The sequence below is a fragment of the Artibeus jamaicensis genome, unplaced genomic scaffold (genome assembly GCF_021234435.1).
Source record: "Artibeus jamaicensis isolate MK-2021 breed Jamaican fruit bat unplaced genomic scaffold, CSHL_Jam_final scaffold_3307, whole genome shotgun sequence".
NCBI lineage: Eukaryota > Metazoa > Chordata > Mammalia > Chiroptera > Phyllostomidae > Artibeus > Artibeus jamaicensis.
Genome location: NW_026522040.1, coordinates 8,665,327 through 8,681,293, shown reverse-complemented (window position 1 = coordinate 8,681,293; position 15,967 = coordinate 8,665,327). Strand labels below are relative to the sequence as shown.

Genomic DNA, 15,967 nt, shown 5'->3' with positions numbered 1-15,967 from the left:
CTATCTAACAGCATCCCTCAGAAGGAGAGCTACAAAGAGGCAGCTGTGCAAGTTAATCAGTCAGGGCCCAAACACCCAGGAACTGCTTGTTACAACAGCAAAGGGAATGCAGCATGCCTAATGAAGCCTCCAAGAAACAGACTAATTAATACCTCTCCCTTCTTTGAAGAAAATGACCCAATACTGAACTCCAGGAGATTATACAGCATTTTATTTTACTATCGACTAAAACGATGACTACTTTATAAAAAGCATTTCTTTTTATTCATTCTCTGAAAACACCAGTAACATTCAAATTGGACCCCCTGGCCATGGTCTTAAAAGAAGCTTGACGAGGACAAGTAGATACTTAACATATGTCACTATACTCATGCCTCTTGTCCTACCAGAGGAAACACCATGTGTAAAAAACATTGCATGTTGCCAGCACACAGGAGCAGCCAGTAATTTTACCTAGTGCTTCCTCCTCCTCTCCCTCCACTTTTCCTCATGCTGTCATTGATAGAGTGTTTGCAAAGATCTGCTTTCTAGACAACAACTCAGAAAACATGCAGAAGATAAACACCCTTAGAAATAACAGAAAATCTCACTTGGTAGTCATATGAAAACCTGCTGAGGAATTAAGAGAGGCAGCTTAGCCAAGTCCTAAACCACACCTTGTTGCCTGTGAAGGGAATATGAAAACATTGAATCCTGAGTCTTTCCTCACCTGTCTAGTAAGACACTGGGGCTAGATGGCCTCCAGTGAAGTTTCCAGCTCAAAAATGATCCTGCAAATGGTCAAGTGTTCCTAGTGTTGCCAAATCCAGCAAACAAAATACTACATGTTCATGTCCTGTACAATATTTGGGACATACTCACCCTAAAAACTATTTGTTGGATGAGAGAAATGGCCACATAGGTACATATGACTTGCCTCCTTGCACAACCACATCAAAATTACAACTAAAATATAAAACAATCACCACTCAGAACCATCAGAAAATGAGCTGAATGGAAGTCTGGCAACTATGGAATTCAAGAAACCACATCCATCCAGACTGGTAGGAGACACGGAGATGTGGAATTGGCTAGTCCCAGGTGTTCATGTGGTGCATAAAAATTCAGGAGGAAAATCTCAGGAGTAAGGAGTCCCAGCTCCACACCGGTAACCCAGCCCATATTTCCAGTGCCAGAAAGATAAGTCCCCAAAATTTTCAGCTGCAAAAGACACTGAGGATTGAGTTGGTGGAAGAAACTTATGGAGTCCCGAGCAGTTCCCTTAAAGAACCCACACACGGACCTATTTAGACTCACACACTCTGAGCTCCAGCACCAGAATAGCAGCTTGAAAGGCACTGGTGGCATACAGGAAGGAACTAAAGCATCTGGCATCGAGGCAGGAGCTGGTGGACAGCTTTCTCCAGATAGAAAGGCAGGCAGAGGCCATTGTCCTGTTTCTAAACCCACACCCAGTAGAGCCACAGAGCTGGCAGGTGGGTGCCATATTTGAGAATCCACCAACCTGGCTAAAACTGTTTGTTGCACCCTGGAGATCTCCTGAGACTTTGTTACACCCAACTTATGTGTCTACACAAACAGTTAACAATGACTTTTCCATATGAATGGTCTTGGCTTGTTCTTCACAATTCCCTAAATCCTATCAAATGTTCAACAGCTAAGTGGCCCCAGGCCTAGCACTAGCAGCAGACAGCCTAGATTTACAGCTTGGCTTTGCCTGGGAATCTCCAAACAACACAAGTAACAGCCATCTCAGATAGATTTATAGCTCATGCAGGGTGTCTCTGGGCAGAACACAGGTGTAGGCTGGCCATGGCCTGGACCACCCAGGAAATACCAGAGCCTACACACACAGTGGATAGCTAGAGATCACATGAGAGTACCGCCACACTGCCCCTACACAGGTGATCCTCCAGAGAAGGTAGAAGTTGACGGTCAATGGTCACAGCCAATCCTCGAGTACCCAGCTTGGGTGATAGGGGAGGCTGTGCCACTGGACCCCACAGGACACCTACTACATTAGGCCACGCCACCAAGGCAGGGATTCATAGCACCTCTACCTAATACATAGAAAAAAACATAGGAAGGCTGCCAAAATGAGGAGAAAAGAAACATGGTCCAAATAAAAGAACAGATCAAAACTCCAGACAAAGAACTAAACAAAATGAAGATATGCAATCTACCAGAAGCAGAATTCAAAACACTGGTAATAAGGATGCTCTAGGAACTTAGTTAGGACTCAACAGCATAAAAAAGATAAGAAACAAAGTGAACGCTATTGATATAATAAACAATTTACAGGGAAATAACAATTGAGTGGATGAAACTGAGAATCAAATCAACAATTTGGACCATAAAGAGGCAAAAAACAACCAATCAGAACAATAAGAAAAAAATAATAGAAAAGAATATGAGGCCAGTGTAAGGAACCTCTGGGACAACCTCAAGCATTCCAACATTTGCATCATAGGGGTGCCAGAAGAAGAAGAGAAAGAGCAAGAAATTGGAAGCCTAATTGAAAAAATAATAAAAGAAAACTCTAATTTGGTGAAGGAAATAGAAATACAACTCCAGAAAGCACAGAGAGTACCAAGCAAGATGGATGCAAAGAGACCCACTTCAAGACACATAGTAATTAAAATGCCAAAGGTTATTGATAACGAGCAAATTTTCAAAGCAGCAAGAGAAAAGCAGTTAGTTACCTACAGGAGAGTTCCCATAAGACTGTCAGCTGATTTCTCAAAGGAAACTTTATAGGCTAGAATAGATTGGCAAGAACTATTCAAAGTCATGAAAAGCCATGATTGCTCTACCCAGTGAAGCTATCATGTAGAATTAAGGGCAGATTAAAAACTTACCAGACCATAAAAAACTAAAGGAGTTCATCATCACCAAACCATTATCATATGAAATGTTAAAGGGACTTATATAAGAGAAAGAAGTAAAAACTATAAACAATAAAATGGCAATAAATATGTACCTCTCAACAACTGAATCTAAAAAATAAATTAAGCAAACAAGAACAGACACAGAATAGTGGAGATCATTTTGATGGATGCCAGATGTGAAGGATGTGTGGGGGAACAGGTGAAGAGGTAAGGGGATTAAGAAGTACAAATAGGTAGTTATTACAGAATAGCCATGGGGAAGTAAAATACAGTATAGGAAATGGAGTAGCCAAAGAATTTATACCCATGACCCATGGACATGACCAATGGTGTGGGGACTGCCTAGCAGGAGGAAGTACTGGGTGGAGGGGAGTAAAGGGGGGAAAATAGAGACAAGGGTAATAGCATAATCAATATAATATAATTAAAAAATAAAAATAAAAATTATTTGTTTTTTATCTGGAATTCAAATTTAACTGGGTCTCTTGTATTTTATCTGCAATTTTCCTTCCCCTTCTCAGAAATGGATTAAGTAACATTATAATTAACATCTAGGTGCTTGAGCAACTTCTTTAATGTTTCTCTATTTCTTCATCTGTAAAATAGGATAATAATAGTAATAAGTTTCTTATAGTCTTGTAGTGAGGAGTAAATCAAATAATGTATACAGTGCTTGCATAGTATGTATCCAACAAATGCTTGCTTTTATTATAACTGTGTATATTGAATAAAATATTGGTTGGAAGAGCAAACAAGTCAATAAGCAAAGCTGAGATTTTATCAGGAAGGTAGAAAATGTCTTTGCTAAGCAAGGTAAGGGGAGAAGAATCTGGGAATAAATTGTGAAAACCTAAATTACACTGTAAGATTTTCTTGTAATCCCTTAATAATAATAACCATCAGGCTTCAGAATGAGAAAAACTTACAGAATTTTCTTGCAATGTTTTATACATTTCATTTTTCATTTTACTTCAGAATAAAAAGCAAAAGAACTGGAATGAAACAACTGAGATAAGCCCAAACAAAAAAAATGAAGATATATATGTAAATTAAAAACACACTTATTACTAGCTCTTTAAAAAAAGAATTGACAGTGGCCTCTAGTAAAATATTTCTGTCTGGAGGCTGGTTTTCAATCTCTTTCCAAGATTACCTCTGCTTGGATCATGGCCAATATTAAGCCCTTCTCTCAGAACTGTCCTATCTTCCTTGTCCACCTTCATTCCCTCAAGAAGTCTCCTAAGAACCCATCAACACCAATACAAAGGCTGTAAAATAACATTTTCCTCTTGGCTGAATGCAGGAAAAAAACAGAACTTCAGAAAGGCTCTCAATGAAAATTGTTTGAGTCACTACCATCTCCTTTTCCTGACTGGAGAGGTAACAAATACATAAATAAAAGGAGTTCCAAGTCTCCAGTTGCACCAGCCATTTCCAAAGAGCAGGACCAACATAAATGATTCATTTTCTTTCTAACTAGTATTCATAGGTATCCGAGGGTGTGCTACAGACCCAAATGAGTTCTTTTTCTTTGTCTGGCCTCCAGAGATTAATTATTTCTGTCAATTCAAGCCTGTCTTCCTGTTAACAAATCCCAGTGGGTCTCTGTTCCTACTCAATCAAATAAATTCCAGATTCCAACATTTTAAAATAATCTTTTCTGCATTATATTGCTGATTGTGCAGCCTCTAAATAATAAATGGATCTCTATAAAGTTTTAATTTTTTCTCCTAATTTCCTCAATAAGAGACCATTCTGAGAACTTCATCAAGTTCATGAGTACACGCTAATATTTGTTGTGGGACAGTTTCCTAATGATGATAGAAACTCTGTTATAAATGTCACTTTACCATTTTTAACAACAACAACAACAATAATAATAATAAACAAGGCAAGGTGGTGGAGAGCTGAATAAAATAAATTCACACTTGTATGTATAACATGCTCACAAGAGAGGAACAAATTCAGTAAATTTTATTGTATTACCAACTACTTAAAAAACACTTTAAAGCTATGTGAACAAATACATGCATGTGAAAGTATTTTATAAAATCTAAGTTTATCACTAAAAATTAGGGTATTGTATCTTATTATTTTATTTTATTTTAAGAAAATAAGGGGAGAAAGGTATAAACAGTTACTTTTGAGGTTTTTTAAGTCTCCAAACAAGAAATGCCACAAAGGAAAAGGCAACGGATTATGAAGTTAGACGGGCCCAACTCTATTACTTGGTATGATTTGATCTCTCTGCACCTCAGTTTCAAGTGTGAAGGCAAATAAGAATGCCTATCTCAGAGTATGTTGTTTGATTAGCAATTGTACTGTACATAAAACCACTAAGAATAGTGTCTGCCTGTTGCTAATTCCCAGTATGCTCTTCTGCAGCATTTTCTTTAGAAACGAAAATATAATTGGAGAGGCCACCATTTGATTTCTTTATTACTTTCTAACACGTCCATTATTAGCCTGGCAGGAACATGAACAGAGAAAAAGAACAAGCACATGCTAGGAAGGTATCAATAACTTGTGATGAGGAGAGATGAGTCTCGTCAGAATTCACCATGGAATATACTAGGAGCAAAGTTTATTCTTAGGGCTAATTAAACTTGCAAACTTTATCTTTTCTTCACTCTCATAATGGAATTCTACACCCGTGACAGAGCCTACTATTCCTGTGAAAATGAGTCATGAGCATAGATCTGGAAAAAGAAAAATAATCTATGCAATGGAAGCCCTCCTAATGAGCACATGCATCTTTCTCAACCATGGGTAACAAATCAAAGAATCGGAAGCACAAGAATGGAACCATTGCAGGAATAGTTTTTAAAGGTTCCAGAGATGATTTTGGTGCCCCAACAGGGTTAGACCACTGAATTGATGTACAGGGAACTTGTGTCTGATGTTCTCAGAGAGCTGAACAAAAGTAGTAAGGTACCAAAACATGTGAACTGAACAAAAAGCTAAAAACCTGTAATTAACTCCCTTCCCTGAAACACTCAGGTAATCATGGGATTTCTTCCCCTAAAGACAAATCTACTCAGAAAAGAGGGTGTTCTCTACCCGCTCCCCAACCCCCCATGTCCTGAAATAGCAAATAGTCAACACACAACCCTGTTTACTTCATGAAGAGGTACAGTCAGTAAAAGTGTTCAGCGTCATCAAAACTGTGAGGAAGTCACCAGCACGGAGAATACACTTAGACTTGAAATTTACTTTACTGACTCTTCAACAAGTTTCTGAAACACAGTGAAATTTTATGTGGGCAGATGGAAGGGGAAAACTGGAAGATAAAGGAGATGAAGCCAGTGAATCCATAAGAGTAACTTTGAAAGAGACTTTCAAAGAGAGTGGAGGCTATTAACTCTAATTCATAGGGTCTTGTCGGCCCACAGAGCTGCAGGGACTGCTTTGGTCGATCTTTAATTGAGAGTTAACACACCACGATAAGCAGTAGGACAGAACACAGAGAGTACTGCCAGGTGCTGACAGAGGAAAACTACAACTGACCAGACCGAAGACGCAAAGTCCCCAAACCACAGCTGTGTCAGAAGCCTAGACGCCAAGGAAAGACAGAGTAATTAGGGCAAGATGGGCAAAAGTGAACTTGAGGAACAAAGAAAATCATTTAGTTAAAGACTAGTCTTGATTCCTTATTTGAGAGATGACAGCATTGTCCTGGGATTGGGAGAGATTCTTAGAAAGTTATTTCATTATAATCTGCTTTGAACCAGTGGACAAGGGACCCACATTATAGAGGGAAAGAGTGTACTTTCTGGTGCTGAAAGATCCAGAGTTTTCCAGCAAGAAGTAAAAACCTAAAGTTTACTTCTAAAACTTGCTTACAATTATTCCTTCATTATTTGTATACACACCTTTTTCCTGTAAGGCAGAGATTTTCAGCCTTTTTCATCTCGTGGCACACGTAAACTAATTACTCAAATTCTGTGACACACAGAAAAGTATATATGTATTTTCCAATCTGACAAAAAATAGGAATAATTGTAATTAATTTATTTTAAAAAATAACAGTAATTACGGACACTTTTTGCTCCAAAGTGACTTTTCAAAAAATCAGGTGCTGCCCGGACTGGAGTGGCTCAGCTGGCTGGGCGTCCTCCCAAAGTGAAAGGTCACTGCTTCTATTTCTGGACAGGGCACATGCCTGGGTTGTAGGTTCAGCCCAGGGCACAACCAACCGATGTTTCTCTCTCAAAGCAATGGTTCTCTTCCTTTATTTCTCCCTCCCTTCTACTATTCTGAAAATAAAGAAATAAAATCTTAAAAAAACAAAACAAAACAAAACCAGGAGCCTATACTTATCTATAAGGATTTCTGCTATCAAGAATTAACCAGTCGCATGCAACCTTATTAGGAGGTGTGACCAGTAAGACACAACTCTATTATACGACCTGTAAACTTATGGTTCAAGACAGGGCTTTCACACCATATGGCTATTGTGCTGGCTGTTGTCATCTTTTTTATTTGATAACCTAAGGGTAAAGGGGTCAGTGAGCCTGGCTAAATAGTCAGGTATTGCATGTTTTCAAAATTCTTACAGGACACCAGTGTGGCATGGCACATGGGCTAAAAATGGCTGTTCTCAGGGGCTCTAAACTGCTGTGGTCTCTGCATCTTTCATGATGCCTAGTAAAAGGCCTGCCTCAAATGTCTTGAATATAACATGATCATATATCATAATTTGATCAGAAGCCATCTGGTCTGAGTTCTGAAATCAGATAAACTTAGGTTGAAATCAACTTTATCACTTATTAGCTATATGACATTGACTAAATTAATTATTCTCTCTAAACTCAGCTTCATCATCTATAAGATCTGATTATTGTAAAGATTAAAAGAGACGATGTATATAAAGTACTCATCACAGTATCTAGCAGATTGAAAGCATTTTCAAAATGGCAGTCTTGCCCTGGCTGGTGTGGCTCAGTTGGTTGGAGCGTTGCCCCATACACTGAGAGTTCACAGGTTCAATGCCTGGTCAGGGCACATGCCTAGGTGGTGGGTTTGGTCCACAGTCAGGGCATGTGCTAAAGGGAACTGTTAATGTTTCTCTCTTACACCAATGTTTCTCTCCCCACTTCTAAAATCAATAAGTATGTCCTCAGATTGGTGGGGATTCAAAAATAAAAAGAAAAATATAAATAAATACAAGATGTATTACTTATATTATTGAGCTCCTTCTTTTTTTCTTCTCACACATATAACCCATGGTATCTTATGCTACACATACATCAGTCCACCAGAAACTCAAGTCAATCAATAAATAAGAAAAGGACACTAATCAATCTTCTAATTTTTCTACTCTGACAAGATCCTGGCAACTGATGGTGAAAAAAACTGCTACAAAGACACATCATCTCAGAGTCAGATGATGCCAGAGTTAGCAGAAGTCTTTACAAATGAAGACACACCTACTAAAAGTATACTATTCTATCCCATTTCTTCAAGGACTCAAGCAAAAATAAATGAATGAATGAATAAAAAATACTCCCTCTAGAAAATGATTGCAATGTCTTGGAATTTGAAGAAATGCCAAGAATAGAAAACATATCTTTAATAATAAAAAAGTAGATAATGTTTTATTAGCACAAGAATGAAAAACTAATAAACCATTAATAAACTAATTAATAACATTATTCTGGCCCAAATGCAAAAATGTTCTTAGAATGTTGGTATGGAATTGAAAACAAAATATCACCTACTTTTCAAAGTTTTATATTCTGAGAAGATGGCTATTGGGAGAGAAGCAGAGGTAATCACTTTAATCTATTTTGGGCAGATATAAGGAAATGTTTGAGCCTTAGACCAGGATGTAGATTTGACTGTTCTAGACTCCAAAAAAAAAGTGATTGTGTATGATATTTCTCACATTCATATAAAAAAGGAATTAAATTCAAATATGTGAATGGCAATGGACTATGTCACTTCAGGTAGATAAAATTCAAAATCTAACTGTTCTTATTTTGAAAATGGTGCCTTTAATTTTGTCCTTTTCCTGCTACTCCCTTTCTATGAGCTGAATGATATTCCAAATCCCCTTACTAAATGGATTAGCAATACTTAAAATTCAGCAAAGAGCATTCCATACTCTCAGGAGATAGCTCTCCCTCATCATTATGGATGACTGACATATAAACAAATGTGAGGCCTAGAACTGGAGCCAGTTCTTCTCTTGCAAATATTTACACATCAAACAATTCTCTTTCCTCATTTTCATAAAGACAGTTCTTACCATATTATCATAGCTAAAGGATATGGCTCTCAAAATTCAATTGATCTTAGTTATCTAAGTATTACTTTAAATAAAGATAACAGAAATCCTTTCTCTATGTAGAAAAGTTAAGCTTTGAAAAAAGAAGTGATTTTCTGGTTCCTTCTAAATAGTCTTTGGAGAAAGAATAGTTAAGTATGAAATTCCTCACCTACTGCATTTCATTGATGAAAGCATTTTGTAAAACAAGCAAATGCAGAATTTTGAGAGGCATTTAAAGGGCCTGTCTTTTGGAAGTTAACACCCTTTGCTTAATTTATCATTGATTTTCATTCTCCTTTCTCCTACTATCACCACATGTAAGGGAATATAACAAGATTCTCATTTGTCTGGAATGAAGCTTGGATTGTTCATGCTCCCGAAACTCATGGAGGCTGTCCACTGTAGGATGTGCGCAACCATCCAGATCTTAGCAATACTTATGGTGCTCCTACTATGTGCCTGTCTCTGGTTAAACAAGCTGGCGCTGCCCCTGCCCCTGCCTCTCTAGACACCACAAAGCAGGTGCTTCCTGCCACGTCTCTAACTCTGTAGATCCCAGGGGTGACATTTTGTAACATTCTGCTCACCAACTACATATCAGGTGGCACATTCATAAGAGTCCAGCATCCCGAAGGAAAGCGCTTACCCTGGGCTTGCAGGAGGGGTAGGAGTATTGCTCCTGTCTACATGCCCCTTTTTGCTTGGACATCTGCTCATCAAGCACAGCTGAGCCCTGCTCCCCCAGCAGAGAAGGTTCATCCAACTCTGCTACCTCCACACTCATCTGTTTTGGCCTTAAATACTCTGTATCCATTGTAGAGAAGATTTAACTCCCCAATAGTGCCAACAATAAATGAGGAAGCTTTCTTGCTGATGCCCTCTTTCTCCTTTCTCCAACCTTCCTCCTCTATTCCAAAGTCTGTGGTTAGAAGTAGTAGTAATATTCTTCATATATAAAATACTAACTTTAGTTATAATTTTTGATTACACAAAACTGTACAGCTCAGAATGACTTTCAGTCTTACCATGTGCTAAGCAATACATTTTGCATTTCCTCCCCTAAACATCCTTGCAAAGTATGTATTAGGACCAAGCAAACTGAGGCATGGGTAGGTTAAGTGACCTGGCCAAGGTCAAATAGTGAGTGATGGAGACCATATTCAAACCCAGTGCATTCAGGAGCCAAAGACCAGCTTTTCAAAATGCCCTCATGTTGTTGCTTCATAAGATCAAGATGTTGAGAAGCAAAGTAAAAACAAGATTATAGCACCAAGAATTTGCTTAATACAAATTTATTTCCCTTCAAGCTCATCAGAAACCAGATGGAAAAAAAGTATTTCACTGTATTTGAACAAAAGACAACACCTTAGAATAAGTTAATGTTGTCTAATCTTTTGATTTGTACTACCGTGCATAGAACATACAATTGTTTACCTTTAAATTAAAACTGGCAGTGGAATAGAATATAATGCGCTTTAATTGATTTATGGATACTGTGTATCTTAATAACTCACAGTTAGCAACTTCCAATTTTAACCAATCTGCTTCAATAAGAGCCTGCTTGAAACACCTAACATCATTTTCTTTGAATACCTGTGGTTAGTGCAAATGTTACCCACCACAATAACCCAATCAGTCAAGCCTGCAGTAGATGTTTTACTCCTACCACCCACATATTTCCTGTGCCCGGTGGCTTGCCCTGTAGGTCAGATTGTTCCTGTGCACTCTCCTCTAAAACTGAGTTTTGTGCTCAGTGTTCAGAATGGCTATGTTTTCTAAAGTCTTCACTTCTATAGTCATCTTTCCTTCTTGAAAACCTTATACATCTTGGACCTTAACCTCCCCTTTTAGATCACTTTTCAACCTTTGTATACATATGTTTATGTAAGTAATTTATTCATCTCTTCTGCATGCAAACCAAATAACTAACTTAGGGTTTTGCTGGGTTTTAAGACTGTATAAACTCTAGTATAGGAAGAATATTTTTACTTGCTCCATAATACAATTGTAATTATAAAAATAACACTCTGTATTCTCAGTTCCACCTTGTTTTGGGCAGTTTTAAATGACTACTTCATTTTTAATAGCTCTGCTTCAGTTTTATATATCTATTACCACAGAGTCCCTGGTTTATTTCCATTTACCATGTGTATTAGTTCTCTCCTTAGCATAGTAATTTTCACAACTCAATCAACAAGTATTCATTGAATCTGAATTATTTAAAATATAGATAGCTATAAAAAGTAACCATTTGTAAGTATTGTGCAAAACATGAACACTATCATTTTGCCAGAAAGCATTTATTAAGTATTTATTTTGTTAACTAAACATCTCTGTCCCTTCCATTCTTGACATCATCTAGATTAGCGCTAATCAGTAGAAATATGATGCAAAGGCACATATATAATTTAAAATTTTTTAATAGCCTCATTTAAAAAGGTAAAAGGAAAGAGAACAGAGGGGAGAGCAGAGGGAATTTCAGGGGAAAAGGGGAAGAGTATTTACAGGAACCAGTAAAAAGGACACATGGACAACAACTAAGGGGGTAGAAATGGGAGGGAGGTGGGGAGCACAGGGGTGGGGGTGGGATGGGAGTAAAAGACAGAAAACTACTTGAACAACAATTAAATTTAAAAAAATAAAAAGGTAAAAGGAAGCAAGTGAAACTAATTTTATTTTTGTAAGTCATTAAAGTATTAATATAAATTGAATTTTATTTAACCCAAAATTTGAAATATTACATTTCAATGCATAATTACATAAAATATTAATATATTCACATTTTTGGTATTATAGCATCAAAACCGGGTGTATACATTTACACTTACCCTCAATGCAGAATAGCCTCACTTGGATGCTCAATGACACATGTGCCTGGTAGTTACTGTATTGAAGAGTATTGGAGGTGCATTGGGAACACCTGTTCTCAGCCGCCCCTGCACACGGGAGTCACCTGGGGAGCATTTAAAAATCTGGTGCTCAGGCCGCTCCCCAAAATAATTAACTCGGAATCTCTGGGAGTAAGAGCCAAACATCCATATTTTTTTTAAAACTCTGATGTCATCCCAATGAGCAGCCAAAGTTGACAATCACGTACCAGAAACAGCAGAGAATATTGGCAACCACACAAACATCCTCATTTGTTCATTTTAATGTCAGGGAATGCAATGGTGAATAATATCAGGGAACTCATGACTTGTGTGTGTCATAGAGACATTATAAGAATTATTCACAATGCTGTGAAGAGTAACAAAGCCTGATAAACAACTACTACTTGTGCACGGGCCAGTAGAGATTATTATTGTCAAGTCAGAAGAGGAGAGTTTTTTGTGTCATTTTTTTTTTAATGAGGCAATTAGGAGGTTTCCAAAGACTTAAAGCAAAAAGCATTTTAGCTGATACCAGAAGAACCTCAGTAGTCAGAACCTAACTAATTCAGACTTTATAGTTTCTGATAGAGCAGAGCCATTGCCTTTGCTCTGTAAACGAGGAGGGAAAAAAATAAAAGGATTTGCTAAAGAAAACAAGATCCTAACAGAAAATGTAAAAAGCCTTAATACATTATCTAAATAAATAAAAATAACTGACATTCACAAACTTCCTTAATCTCTGTAAGTTTACTTTACTGTATTACAAAAGCATTATCTAAGTCAGGGGTGTCAAACTCATTTTCACTGGGGGCCACATCAGCCTCACGGTTGCCTTCAAAGGGCCGAAATAATTCTAGGTCTGTATAAATGTAACGACTCCTTAACAGTTAAGTGAGGGCTCGGCACTGCCATTGGGCAGGAACAAGGTGCTGGGCCAGATGAAACAAGGTGGAGGGCTGGATGCACGGGTCTTGTATTTGCCACCTGTGATCTAAGTTATTCAATCATATTTTTAAAGAAAAGCATAGTAATTCAGACTTACTCCAAGTTTACGTCTTTTTGTGAGATGAGCACAAATTCTCCTAAATCTTTTCTTCTACTGTCAAATATGCTTCTTAGCATCATAAGTTTTTGAGGATATTTTCTGCCATATATCTTACTACGAAAGATATACAATAAGAAAAATTTATAACTAATTTTTATGACTAACATATTCTTAATTCCATTATTTGCTCAAAAAATGAGCTCAGAATGCTTCTCCTCCAGGAAGCCTCCCTGACTGTCCCCCATGACTCCTCCTCCTGTGTCACCTGGTATACTGTGGACAAGCTCCTTATTATACTTAAACCTACAAGCAAATAAGCACAAGACAGTGAAGTTTTTTCTTGCAAGATTCTGAGCTTCATGTCTTCTCATCTTCCTATCTCAAGCCCCCAGTGCAAAGTGTGGCACGCAGTAAGTACTCAAAAATATTGTTCAAGTTAGACACAGAGAAAGTGTTACTCCATGGAACCAGAGCAAAAAGAAAAATATATTCCCACAAGAATAAAAAAAGAGCTCTTGTACTAAGAAAGGATGTACAGGAATTTCTTAAAGTTGTGATTATTTCACCTTAAAAGGAAAAGGAAAGGAGAAGGTGTCAGCTTATGCACTGGATATGTTCCTACAAGATAACATGATCACCTCCTCTTGCAAGAGAAAAACGTATATATCACGATTTCTAGACTGAGGGCCTGGGGAGTGATGTGATTTGTTCTAATAGAAAAATAACTGGAGATACTGTTGTACTGGTCAGATGATCCAGCCAAAAGTTGTGATTTACTAAATGTGTCTTCAAGTAAAACAAAGATAATTGAGGCCAATAGAAATAGTCATGCATTGTCCAATCCTCTCTCCCCAGATCTTCAGAACAAATAAGTCAATGATAAATATAATTGCCTTCGGGAGACCACTGTAGCTCTGACCCACTCTGAAGGACAAGAGTCAAGGAGACAAGGGTTTGTGACCTACTCTTCAGTGTAGTAGACTCTGGCCAGCAGAGTCTGCCTGTTGTGGCTTATGACAAGAATCAATGCACAGGCGACAACAATCCTGTGGAGAAAAAGGGAACAGGCACAACTACTCACTCAAGGGGAGAGCGCCTATGGTGCCTCGGCCACTCCCTCAAGAGGGGAGTGCCCCGACCCTTGTCTAGATAGGCTTTTATTGTTTTCCTGGGGTCTTACATCATAGAAAGATTTATTATCTATCACATAGAATATTATTGTCTACATTCTAGGTACAATCAAGGAAATAAAAATAACATGCAGAGGGGAATGGCAATGAGCTAATTCGGTCTGTCCTTGGGAGAGCTCATACAGGCTTTGGAAACTACCTTGAATATAGACAATATATATTTGTTGTTTTAGACTAGGGTGAGGGAGTTTTAGTAAGAGTAAGTCATAATAATCTGTAAGCATTTTTTGGCGCCAGAATCCAGTAAAAAATACTCACAAACCCATCCCCGCGACACAATCCCCAATCTGTTTTTAGGGTTGGGAGAGAGAGCAAGGCTTCTGCTTACTAAAGTGTGGTCGAAAGAACGGGTGACCTTGGAAAGACACCCTTTTTCCCTAATAGTCTAGTAGTTAAAATTCGGCACTCTTACCGCTGCAGCCCAACTACTTCAGTCAGTAAAACATGAGACTCTTAAGCCCAGAGTCATAAGTTCCAGTCCCTATTCGGGCACCACTTCAGGACAAGGGGGAGATGAGTAAAGCACCCATTGTTCACAGACCGGGGCTGCTGGGTTTACATTGTAATATTTTTTTTAAGATTTTATTTATTTATCTTTAGAGGGGAAGGGAAGGAGAGAGGGAGAGAAACATCAATGTATGTTGCCTTTTGTGCATCCCCTGCTGGGAACTGGCCTGCAGGGAACCTGCCTGCAATCCTGGCATGTGCCCTGACTGGGAATCGAACCGCGATTGTCTGGTTCGCAGGCCCGCGCTCAATCCACTGAGCTACACCAGCCAGGGCTACATTGTAATATTTTAATGTCACTCCTAGTGTCCTACTTTACCACCCCTGATCTTCCCAAGACAGAAAAAATAGGGACTTACAAGGCCAAGCCCGGCTCCGTGAGACTCCTTTATACTACATCTGCTGTTTGACTCATTCATCCTCAGTCCATCCAGACACACAAAGCCTGGGCCATTAAGCATATTGTGATGGGTTTCACATAGAGGAAAGAGTCATCCAGATAATCCTGTAAATTCAATCAGTAACAGTAACCTGTGCCAGAATAAAAACTTCACAAACTAAAGTTATCTGTCAACCTCAAATCTACTCTCCTTGGGAAAAAAAACACACACAGCAATATCAGGAGCATTATATGGGCCTCGCCACTTCATACCTGTCTTTTCAGAAAATCATCTCCTTCTTTTGCTTCCCAAAATAAACATGTCCCTAACAAATGCCTAGAAGCATCTTAAAAGTTCAATCACATAAAACAGAAAGCAGCCTTCATGTTCACACATTTACAGTATTTTATAGACTACTGCTTCAATCTAATTGGCAAGTCTTAGATAGGTCTAAGATTCATATACAGTCCTAATAAGCTTTGAAATCATAGTCATCTCTTCAAAGAGAACAGTACTATTAATATACAACTGGTTAAGTTTAAACTAATAAATCATAATCAAGCAAATGTAGGTCTTCAGGAAACTGCTTTAAGCTTCCATGACTTTACAATTCCATATTCAGCACTTATAATAAATCCCTATTCGTGTGTGTGAATATATGAATATTCATGCATAGTTAAATGGATGCCCATAAATACACAGGGTACACATGCAGATGTAAATGTGTTTTATGGCTTTAGTTTGTAAAAATGTCTTATAAACCTACATTGGTCTTGGAGAAACTACCACTTTTGATATCCATTAGATGTAATATAT

The 15,967-nt window shown here is 38.1% G+C and overlaps 1 protein-coding gene across 5 annotated transcripts in view; it reads right to left on the bottom strand.

Annotated features, from left to right (window-relative positions):
- GRM8 (glutamate metabotropic receptor 8) overlaps positions 1-15,967 on the bottom strand; it is an 826,045-nt gene that overhangs the window by 507,407 nt on the left and 302,671 nt on the right. Inside the window, exons 1-2 of one of the 5 annotated variants that reach the window (XM_053657131.1) lie at positions 11,988-12,136; positions 6,925-7,144 (exon numbers count right to left, since the gene is read on the bottom strand). The exons of 2 other annotated variants lie outside the window; for them this stretch is intronic. The gene's annotated coding sequence lies outside the window, so the exon portion shown is untranslated. Of the gene's footprint in view, positions 1-6,924; positions 7,145-11,987; positions 12,137-15,967 lie in introns of those variants that run through there. 2 more of the 5 variants (XM_053657132.1, XM_053657133.1) reach the window with 2 other exon arrangements.